This window comes from Phyllobates terribilis, unplaced genomic scaffold (genome assembly GCF_046119375.1).
Source record: "Phyllobates terribilis strain yellow unplaced genomic scaffold, ASM4611937v1 Scaffold_1213__1_contigs__length_355869, whole genome shotgun sequence".
Lineage (NCBI taxonomy): Eukaryota > Metazoa > Chordata > Amphibia > Anura > Dendrobatidae > Phyllobates > Phyllobates terribilis.
In genome coordinates, this window is record NW_027363973.1 from 347,408 (window position 1) to 355,870 (window position 8,463).

Sequence of the window (8,463 nt, forward strand, 5' to 3'; positions counted from 1 at the left end):
ACGGTGTTGAGGCGGGTGGGAACAGCAGGGGGTGAAGGTGCTGTGTTTAAAGAGGTGGAGTTATGCAGATCTAAAACGCGTGGATTGCAGCAGCAGCAAGCCGAAAAGTGCAGGCATGTAAGGGATCTAGAGGTTGACAACATGTCTTCTTAACGGGAGTCCAGGAGCTCATCTCCACAAATGGACTTTTTAGGATCCTTGGGTGGCTCCGTAGTTTGAAACCAATTCTGGTTATCGCTTCTCGGCCTTTTGGCTAAGATCAAGTGTAGTATCTGTTCTTATCAGTTTAATATCTGATACGTCCCCTATCTGGGGACCATATATTAAATGGATTTTTAGAACAGGGAGATGGAAAAAGAGCTTGCTCTGTCCACTCCACGCATTGACCTGGTATTGCAGTATCTCCAGGACCGGTGCACCCCTTCTTTAATGCAGTTTCTAAAATCAGAAAGAATTGAATTCAATGTTTTTTGTTCATTTTGCTTGTTTGTCGGATTTTGGGATGGACTCTTTGGCTCTGCTTTTCTTCTCCTCATTGGATTTTTCATGTTCAAAGTTGCAGAAGCCAGATTACAAGCTCATTTTGGTTCAACTTCAGCAACTGTGCATTGCATTGCCATGTAATGTGATGCAATGCTATCTTTCTAGCTCTCCCTTTTTACTTCCTTTTGGATAAACAGACATATTAGGCAAGCATTTTGGAGCTTTCACCTAAATAACTACAGGTGGTGAGATAAGCTGCACAATATAATTGACCTTTCAGTATATTGTTGCACACACACCATCTATTTAGCAAATGCCCTTGTTATCAACAGCAGCCTTTTAAACTCACCTGAGCTAACAGGTATGTGCGCTGGTTACTCTGCTGCGCTTAAAATTTCTTTTTTGGTTTGCTACAATGCCTTTTCTGAAACGTTGTCTCCTTCTGCTGGAACACTGACTTCTTTCATTTAATGCCTGCAGACTATAAAAGAGAACCCAACCCAAAAAGTTTGGTTGATTAGTCTGTGGCATTCTGTTAAACTGTTGCTTATGGCGGTCTCTGTGAGCTTCTCAGCGACATTCAGCCAGCCAGGTATCCTGCCTGCAGTAGATGGAATGTGGCAATGGAACGCTGGCTGCGCGTGTCATAATAGGCTCTGAGCCTTTATATACCTGTGCACAGCAGCAGCCACCTTCAGTCTGCTGCTGGACAGCCAGCAGCAGCAGCAGCAGGAGAGGTATGTAATCAGGAGCCCTCCTGCTAAGGGTAGACAGCTGCTCGTTCCACCCCACCCCCCGCCTTAATTGGTTCTCCTCCCTTCCAACGGTGTTGAGGCGGGTGGGAACAGCAGGGGGTGAAGGTGCTGTGTTTAAAGAGGTGGAGTTATGCAGATCTAAAACGCGTGGATTGCAGCAGCAGCAAGCCGAAAAGTGCAGGCATGTAAGGGATCTAGAGGTTGACAACATGTCTTCTTAACGGGAGTCCAGGAGCTCATCTCCACAAATGGACTTTTTAGGATCCTTGGGTGGCTCCGTAGTTTGAAACCAATTCTGGTTATCGCTTCTCGGCCTTTTGGCTAAGATCAAGTGTAGTATCTGTTCTTATCAGTTTAATATCTGATACGTCCCCTATCTGGGGACCATATATTAAATGGATTTTTAGAACAGGGAGATGGAAAAAGAGCTTGCTCTGTCCACTCCACGCATTGACCTGGTATTGCAGTATCTCCAGGACCGGTGCACCCCTTCTTTAATGCAGTTTCTAAAATCAGAAAGAATTGAATTCAATGTTTTTTGTTCATTTTGCTTGTTTGTCGGATTTTGGGATGGACTCTTTGGCTCTGCTTTTCTTCTCCTCATTGGATTTTTCATGTTCAAAGTTGCAGAAGCCAGATTACAAGCTCATTTTGGTTCAACTTCAGCAACTGTGCATTGCATTGCCATGTAATGTGATGCAATGCTATCTTTCTAGCTCTCCCTTTTTACTTCCTTTTGGATAAACAGACATATTAGGCAAGCATTTTGGAGCTTTCACCTAAATAACTACAGGTGGTGAGATAAGCTGCACAATATAATTGACCTTTCAGTATATTGTTGCACACACACCATCTATTTAGCAAATGCCCTTGTTATCAACAGCAGCCTTTTAAACTCACCTGAGCTAACAGGTATGTGCGCTGGTTACTCTGCTGCGCTTAAAATTTCTTTTTTGGTTTGCTACAATGCCTTTTCTGAAACGTTGTCTCCTTCTGCTGGAACACTGACTTCTTTCATTTAATGCCTGCAGACTATAAAAGAGAACCCAACCCAAAAAGTTTGGTTGATTAGTCTGTGGCATTCTGTTAAACTGTTGCTTATGGCGGTCTCTGTGAGCTTCTCAGCGACATTCAGCCAGCCAGGTATCCTGCCTGCAGTAGATGGAATGTGGCAATGGAACGCTGGCTGCGCGTGTCATAATAGGCTCTGAGCCTTTATATACCTGTGCACAGCAGCAGCCACCTTCAGTCTGCTGCTGGACAGCCAGCAGCAGCAGCAGCAGGAGAGGTATGTAATCAGGAGCCCTCCTGCTAAGGGTAGACAGCTGCTCGTTCCACCCCACCCCCCGCCTTAATTGGTTCTCCTCCCTTCCAACGGTGTTGAGGCGGGTGGGAACAGCAGGGGGTGAAGGTGCTGTGTTTAAAGAGGTGGAGTTATGCAGATCTAAAACGCGTGGATTGCAGCAGCAGCAAGCCGAAAAGTGCAGGCATGTAAGGGATCTAGAGGTTGACAACATGTCTTCTTAACGGGAGTCCAGGAGCTCATCTCCACAAATGGACTTTTCAGGATCCTTGGGTGGCTCCGTAGTTTGAAACCAATTCTGGTTATCGCTTCTCGGCCTTTTGGCTAAGATCAAGTGTAGTATCTGTTCTTATCAGTTTAATATCTGATACGTCCCCTATCTGGGGACCATATATTAAATGGATTTTTAGAACAGGGAGATGGAAAAAGAGCTTGCTCTGTCCACTCCACGCATTGACCTGGTATTGCAGTATCTCCAGGACCGGTGCACCCCTTCTTTAATGCAGTTTCTAAAATCAGAAAGAATTGAATTCAATGTTTTTTGTTCATTTTGCTTGTTTGTCGGATTTTGGGATGGACTCTTTGGCTCTGCTTTTCTTCTCCTCATTGGATTTTTCATGTTCAAAGTTGCAGAAGCCAGATTACAAGCTCATTTTGGTTCAACTTCAGCAACTGTGCATTGCATTGCCATGTAATGTGATGCAATGCTATCTTTCTAGCTCTCCCTTTTTACTTCCTTTTGGATAAACAGACATATTAGGCAAGCATTTTGGAGCTTTCACCTAAATAACTACAGGTGGTGAGATAAGCTGCACAATATAATTTACCTTTCAGTATATTGTTGCACACACACCATCTATTTAGCAAATGCCCTTGTTATCAACAGCAGCCTTTTAAACTCACCTGAGCTAACAGGTATGTGCGCTGGTTACTCTGCTGCGCTTAAAATTTCTTTTTTGGTTTGCTACAATGCCTTTTCTGAAACGTTGTCTCCTTCTGCTGGAACACTGACTTCTTTCATTTAATGCCTGCAGACTATAAAAGAGAACCCAACCCAAAAAGTTTGGTTGATTAGTCTGTGGCATTCTGTTAAACTGTTGCTTATGGCGGTCTCTGTGAGCTTCTCAGCGACATTCAGCCAGCCAGGTATCCTGCCTGCAGTAGATGGAATGTGGCAATGGAACGCTGGCTGCGCGTGTCATAATAGGCTCTGAGCCTTTATATACCTGTGCACAGCAGCAGCCACCTTCAGTATGCTGCTGGACAGCCAGCAGCAGCAGCAGCAGGAGAGGTATGTAATCAGGAGCCCTCCTGCTAAGGGTAGACAGCTGCTCGTTCCACCCCACCCCCCGCCTTAATTGGTTCTCCTCCCTTCCAACGGTGTTGAGGCGGGTGGGAACAGCAGGGGGTGAAGGTGCTGTGTTTAAAGAGGTGGAGTTATGCAGATCTAAAACGCGTGGATTGCAGCAGCAGCAAGCCGAAAAGTGCAGGCATGTAAGGGATCTAGAGGTTGACAACATGTCTTCTTAACGGGAGTCCAGGAGCTCATCTCCACAAATGGACTTTTTAGGATCCTTGGGTGGCTCCGTAGTTTGAAACCAATTCTGGTTATCGCTTCTCGGCCTTTTGGCTAAGATACCACATCTTGCCAGAAGGATTCTAAGCCAATCGTGCCCTTGGCCTTGAGGCATCGGCGGTGTAAAAGCCGTCTTAAGCCTCATGCTGCTTTAGGGGGCAGATACGCAAAGAAACCAAGAAGGCGATCGACCCTATCTACCTTTTGAAGATGGCATCAGCAGTAGCAGCCGCAGTGCGCTCTGCCAGAGCTGGTGACCTTCGCATCAAGAACTCTTTCAAGATCGAAGTGGACGATGCATCCAAGGAGAAGTTGACCTTGAAGTTTTTCGTGAGGAGAGTGCTGCTGGAGATCCTAGGAGTAAAGAGGGAAGACATCCTGGCCCTTCAAGATCGCCCCGGTTCCTTCACTTTGACTCTGGAGTCGGAGTATGCGTGCAAGAACCTCTTCCGCCAGATTCACCTGCACCTTTCAGATGAGGATCTTAAAGGACTCACCTTTGTCATCCTTTACTCCGGTGGAGAGAAGCCGCTCGTGGTTCAGATGAGCAACCCTCATGTTCCCTTAGTTAATATTATTTGCTTTCTTCAAAACTATTTCCCAGAACTGCGGTATTCCCACAAGGTCATGAATGAGGAAAACCTCTGGACGGGAAAGCATAAATTTTTTGTTAAATTTTGTGAAGATCCAAATGGCATTGGTGGTCAGCGTCATCCTCCGTCAAGTTTCCTGATCGGTAGGGAGCGGGGGCGCCTCTTCTACCCGGACATGCCTCTCTTCTGCCGGAAATGCATGTGTTTCGGTCACACTTATGAGAACTGCAAGGAGGAGGTGGCAATCTGTAAGAAGTGCTACAAGCATGGACATGCCACAATGGACTGTACCAATGAGATGGTGTGCAACATCTGCCGGGTCCCAGGTCACTCCTTCCGGGAGTGTCCTTTGAAGAAAAAGGCGGAAACCTATGCTGAAACGCTGGCAAAGCAACCTGCCCGTGTGCCTCCATCTGCTCCCGGGGGGCAGAGGCAACCCTCTGCTGTTCCTGCTCCTGCGGGTGCGTCTACAGCGCGGGGGCAGTCTTCTAGCTCTCCAGTACCTGCTCCACAGACCAAGCCTGCTAGTACATCAGGTGGTACGTCTGCACCTGCTGCACAGAGGAAGCCAACCAACCCTCCTGCTCCTGCTGCTAAGGGGGGTCCCACCGGTGCTCCTGTATCTACTGTGCGAACACAACCCCCTGTAGGCGGGTCCACAAGCACTTCAGTGCCTGCTGCGCAGGGAAAACCTGCCAGTTCTCCTATTCCTGCTGCGCATAAGCCCACGTCTATGCAGAAACCTCCAGCTGAGAAACCTGTCCGTCCTGAGAGGAGGGAAGCTTCATCTAAGGACTGGGCTGCTGATTCTGATCCGGGTGATATGGTGGTGGAGGGGAGTCCCTCTGCTGAAATCGGGACATTTAGCTCGGAGGAAGAAGCAATGGAGCTGGAAACTCGTAGGAAAAGGAAAACAGATGATAGGTCTGATGAGAATGTGGCCAGGGAGACTTCCAAGAAGTGTCCATTAAAACCAAGTCTTCTGCAATACAAGCCAATGGCTCCCGCTGCCCCTCCTGAGGAGCCAAGGCCTTCAGACCCTATAAACATTTCTTTTTCGGACTCAGAAGTGCAGAGCCCGTTAACATCGGTGGGCTTTATGTCTGATTCTGACAGTAGTGTGACCTGAACTATCCTATCATGACCTCATCAATTAAAGTAGCCTCGCTCAATGTGAGGAGTATAAGGGGCTCTACAAGAAGGGCTGCTTTGTTTTCCTACCTGTCAACAGTGGACTGTGATGTCTTTTGTTTGCAAGAATGTAACATTGACTTTGATATGAATTATGCAGATTTAAGAAAAGATTGGCCTCATGGGCCCTCTATCTGGTCCGGAGATAATGAAAATCGTTCCTCTGGCATTGGAGTGCTGTTTAGGTCGCATGACTTTAAAATCAACTCTTTTGTGGACATTTCTTCTGGACGTGCTCTTTTCTTAAATATTAGTTTTAAAGGTGTGGACTTTAGACTTTTGAACATTTATGCTTCTCCGGTGAAGGAAGAGAGACATCAGTTGTTTGAAGATGTGCAATATTACCTACCTGGTTCATCGCCTCTGATGTTCTGTGGGGATTTCAATTGTGTCTTGCCTGGTGAAGGGAGAAGCGGGAGTTCCACCGTTCCTAAAAAAGACAAAACAGAGAAACAACTAAAGGATTTGTTAACTGATTTTTTTCTTAGAGACTCCTGGAAAGAGATCCGTAGTAATGATCCCGGTTATACTTGGGAGAACTCTTCTTCTAAATCTCGTATTGATTTTATTTTCATGTCCCAATATGTGAATGTCAAATCTGTTGTCTTAATCCCAAACATTTTTTCAGATCATAAGATGTTGCTATCAGAGTTAGAATTACCTGGGCTTGTCAAGGCAAGAGGAGTTTGGAGGCTAAATACAACATTGTTACAAGATCCTAAGGTAAGAACAGATTTTAAAGCGTTTTTTAATTATTTAAGAACAAAACAAGAAAAATTTTTAACTCTGCTAGAATGGTGGGAATACAGCAAGATGAAGATAAAAAGTTTTTTTATCAAGGTCAGCATAGCCAATGCAAGAGAAAAGTCCGCTTGGCATAAAAGGCTTATTACTAAATTGCAGACCTGTTATCAACTAAGAGATGTGGGACTTGAAATGGACGATTTAATTGAAGCAACAAAAAAAGAAATTAAAAAGAGTATAGAGTCGAAGGGTAAGGAAATAATTTATAACTCAAAAATTGAAGTGATGGAGAAAAATGAAAAGTGCTCAAGATTTTTTTTTAAAAAAGTAGTTGCTGCTAAGGAAATGATAACAGAATTAGAGGGTGAAACTACAACTGAAGGTATGCTCAACCAAGCTCACCAGTTTTATCAGCAGCTTTTTAATGAGAAAACTATAGACCAGTCTTTTACTGAAGATGCCCTTAATTCATTAAAAAATAGTCTGAGCCGCGAAGACCAAGAATTGTTATGCACTGAAGTCACCTTGTCGGAAGTAGATGCTGCTATCAAAAGTTTTTCCTATGGGAAAACCCCTGGTTCTGACGGTTTGCCTGTTGAATTTTATCGTGAATTTTGGAATTTTTTAAAACCCGACTTGTTTTTAGTAATCAAAGAAGCTTTTAAGTGTGATATCCTGCCTATATCTTGGAGAAGTGGTCTGGTCTCCCTGATTTTTAAAAAAGGAGCCAAATCCCATCTGGCAAACTGGAGACCAATCACACTGTTGAATGTTGATTACAAGTTGATGTCCAAAATTTTAGTGAACCGTTTTAAAAAAGTTTTATCCAAAGTTATTTATGAAGACCAGGTATGTGGGGTGCCAGGAAGAGGAGTTGCGGAGCATCTCAATACCATCCGCGATGTCATATGGTACCAGCAATCCAGGAAGCAAGACTTAGCAATTTTATCGTTGGATTTTCAAAAGGCTTTTGATCGTGTCTCTCATTGTTTTTTATGGTTGGTTTTAAAAAAAATGGGCTTCCCTGAAATTTTTATCAAGCAAGTGGCACTTTTATATAAGAACTCTTTTAGTAAAATTTTAATCAATGGATTTTTGTCTAATGAAGTGTTTTTGCATTCAGGTGTGAAGCAAGGCTGCCCTTTGTCCCCAGTGCTATTTATATGTGCAATAGAGCCTCTTTTATCTATGCTACGAGAGGATAAAGTGATTAAAGGTGTCCCTATCCCTGGAGGACATGGAAGAGATGTGAAGGTAATGGGCTACATGGATGATATTACTATTTTTTGTTCATCACCTGCCGCTCTCAGGAGAGCTATAAGAACGACCAATTTTTTTTGTGAAGCCTCAGGTTTTAAGTTAAACATTGAGAAATGTGATTGTTTTGTCCGTGGCAATTGGGCGGATGTGTCCATCCCTGATCTCCCGATGCAGTCAGAGAAGATTAAAATTCTGGGCGTGATTTTTGATCGACAGAATGATGGAATGAAGAGCTGGGATGGAGTAAGGGACAAAATACAAAAGAAGATTGACTTTTGGAAATTAAGAAAATTAACAATCGAAGGTAAAGTTTTAATTATTAAGGCCCTTCTGCTTCCTGTCATGTTATATCTCAGTTATGTTTATCCCCCAAGTGACCTTACAGCGAGAAGATTACAGAGAATGCTGTTTGAATTTGTGTGGAACTCTAAGTTCGAAAAGGTGAAGAGAGAAACAATGTACAAGATGCACCACCTTGGTGGTAAGGATGTTCCCAACGTCAAACTGTTTTTATACTCCAAGTTTTTTAGCCTCTGTTTTAAATATATGTTTGCTTCA

At 44.1% G+C, this 8,463-nt stretch overlaps 3 non-coding genes across 3 annotated transcripts; all 3 read left to right on the forward strand.

Annotated features, from left to right (window-relative positions):
• Nucleotides 1–233: 233 nt before the first annotated feature.
• LOC141243273 (U2 spliceosomal RNA) lies at nt 234–424 on the forward strand. The gene has a single exon (XR_012307563.1). It is a non-coding gene; the product is annotated as a U2 spliceosomal RNA (small nuclear RNA).
• A 1,115-nt stretch (nt 425–1,539) lies between these two features.
• On the forward strand, nt 1,540–1,730 carry LOC141243274 (U2 spliceosomal RNA). Its single transcript, XR_012307564.1, has one exon. It is a non-coding gene; the product is annotated as a U2 spliceosomal RNA (small nuclear RNA).
• A 1,115-nt stretch (nt 1,731–2,845) lies between these two features.
• Nucleotides 2,846–3,036, forward strand: LOC141243275 (U2 spliceosomal RNA). The gene has a single exon (XR_012307565.1). It is a non-coding gene; the product is annotated as a U2 spliceosomal RNA (small nuclear RNA).
• The last annotated feature ends 5,427 nt before the right edge of the window (nt 3,037–8,463 follow it).